Here is a 3,071-nt window from a genome sequence, read left to right on the forward strand (position 1 = left end):
CGGCCGAACTGGTTTGTTTTCCCCTGCTCCTTTTTCATGACTAGTGCCCGGCAATCTGTAAATCCTTCGTGTTCCAGAATCACACTAAAAAGGTCAGGTAACTCCAAATTACGGGAAAGCCTCGCCTCTTAAGAGACATGCGTGGCACAGGAAATGACTCATCCGATTCCGTAGATCAGCACCTGTGTTCAGGCCCATATAATAACGAGAAATTGCAACCAGATCGGCTGTGGTGCAGTACCCATCCAGGAGAGATCCGACGCCTCGGTTAGCATATTAGCTTTTTTCGTGTTTTTCTCGCTTCAGCGTTGAACCTAGTGCTTTATTCCAGCTGTTGCGTGGATGAGGGAGTGAATTCACACCTCTAGTCTGCTGATCGCTGTACAAATCTGACATAGCGCTCACGTACATCTCTACAGTAGCAACTCCCATCTTTCGCTGTCAATTTTTGACACGAACTTCGCAATCTACCACTTCTTCACGTAGAAATAGATGTAGCTTCGATGCCGAAACTTGGTAGCGTGTAGTTTCATGAAATTTCTTGCGGTCACACAATGCCTTGAACTCGCGCTGTTTTGGCTCGTACGCTCGAGCTGTATTTGCAGGGCGGGATTCACGACACCGGTCCAGCGTTGCGTGGGCACTCTCTTCTTGCTCCACCTGAAGCAATGGCACCTCTACAGCTAGATCCAGAAATGGAACTATTGCCTCTGTACCAGAAAAATATCTACCTTCAAAGCTGTAGTAGATACTTTTTATGGCATTTGGGAGGGTTTTGACTATTCACGCTGAAACGGTTTTACTGAAGGGACGCCGTCCTTCCATACTTAGAGCATGTGAGTAAGAGGACACCTAGCACTAAGAAAATAATCATTCAATACCCTACTGTACATCTTCGCTGTCTCTAAGGGCGGCTAGGGGTACTCTAGGATGCCCATTTTTATGCACAGGGTTGAGCGGGACGGATGTTACCATAATCAAATGCAGTCCGTCCACTTAGCGTACGCTCAGAGAAAGAACGCGCGAGTTTACGTAATCCTAAATGTGAATTCTCCGTACATTGTCCCCGATAGGCACTTTAACCGAGGGATTTCCAACGTGATTGTAGTTATTAAAATTCAGTAGTGCGTAAAGCTCCGAAACATGACCTGAACCGGTTCCATGTCACCGAACCGACGTAACATTAACTATTATGATCATGGTAGGGTTTATACACCACGCGGAACCGAGTTCCCAAGTTCCACAAAAAAACGCAGCACTGTCTCTCTATATGTTCTTTCTATACTACCTTATACCCCCCTTATATATATATATAAAAGTATAAGAACTCGGAGCCCGAGCACCAACGGAAGATGTCAATGTAACCACAGCCCTTCTAGTTATTAAAATTTAGTTCCGACAACTTTGGAACCAGGGTTCCCACAATTAAACAAATAATTGCAATTCCCTATAGTTTTGAAGCACCACAGCAGCTCTAGTAAGTACGGGATCATTTTGGAACCGGTTCGGAACGCGGTTTTGGAACCTCGGAACTCAACAAAAACCTCCACTGAGGCTATTTTGAAATTGTTCTCAGTCACAGAAGCAAGAAGAAGCATGAAGGAAGCGCGCCAGGTAAGCGACGATCGCGGAGAATAGCGACGCCCGACTAAATTAATGTTAATTCTGATAAATATATCGATCAATATATAGAAACTATAAAATTGGAAATCCAGTTTGAGAAATAAAATGATTGGCCGAGTCTACAGAATCATCCATATTTAGAGTGACCTATGCTATATTGGCTCTACTATCAACAAATTGTCATGGCGTTGGCAAGGACAAAAAAAAAACTTTAACGCTGGGTCGATGGCAAGCATACACAGATGTCAATCTTTCCATACTTCAAAACTCACGGCATCAAAAATTCAAGATCACTCTCGTAAAGGAGTATGAGGTTGTAGACAAACAGCATCTTTAAGCATATGAACAACTTTGGATGGCAAAATTAAAAAAAACAGCAGTAAATAAAAACAATGCGTTTGCGATAGATCAGCTGCAAAAAAAAAGAGTATCGAAAAGATAATAAAGAGAAATTCAAGACCTACAATAAGGAATACTATAGGGCAAATAAGCAACGATGGGATGCAATATCTAAAGCCCGACTCGCAGCTCGATCCAATTGTGAATGTGGTGGCAAATGTTCTGCTGCAAATTACCATGTTCACGTTCGATCGAAGAAGCACAAGCAGTGGCTAGAAGAACAGAGTGCTTAGACTATGATATTTTTTTTTTACTTTCTCCAGGTATATATAAACAGTCATGAATCACTCGCGTCAATCTTATCATAAAAATACCAGAAGTAATCGTCAGAAACGACGTGATGCCAATCACCAGCAAATGATACGAAATTTTGTAAGTGCACTATGCGTGAAGGAGGTGCAACAATGTGGTGTAGTGATTTCTCCGTGGTTGCGGATTATCACCCGTCGACAAAGACGTGACACCGCCCAAGTTGTTCAAGCGACGAACCCTCGGTCGAGTGATGTACGGAGACGCCAAGGTGCAAGGGACTCGACGGCGTCACCTCCGAGTTTTCAACAAATATCGGATACGGCCCTATGTCACTGAATCCAGGCTGTCCTTATTATTAATAATGGACTGGCCGGATTCGCATTCAGCGGACCATCTACGGTACGAACCCTCAGTGGCGGTTGGGATGAGTTCGCGGAATACTCAGCGACCTTTTGGAAGACACGTTAACCGTCTGGGACAAGGCGCGGACCGTTAAAGATGCTCATGCGACAGTGCAGACGACGCTTGGCATGCAAGAAGATCCATAACGGATCATTGTTTCACTTGATATTTGTATACTTTGATTAGGACTTCTTATTAGGAATAGACCCGAAAGGGTAAGCTTAAATAACAGAACAGAATTTTCTCACTTCAAGCACACAGAGCGACGTCCTGGCTTTCAAGGGTAAAGCGTCAAGGTTCAAGCTTTGGTTTTGAGTGTGTTTATGACCTGGCCGGGGAACTCCGAAAGCTTCTGTAACCAATGGTTTCAATCCGGGTAAGGGCCCAAAGAGTAC

This window comes from Phytophthora infestans, genomic scaffold (assembly GCF_000142945.1).
Source record: "Phytophthora infestans T30-4 supercont1.58 genomic scaffold, whole genome shotgun sequence".
Taxonomy (NCBI): Eukaryota; Oomycota; class Peronosporomycetes; order Peronosporales; family Peronosporaceae; genus Phytophthora; species Phytophthora infestans.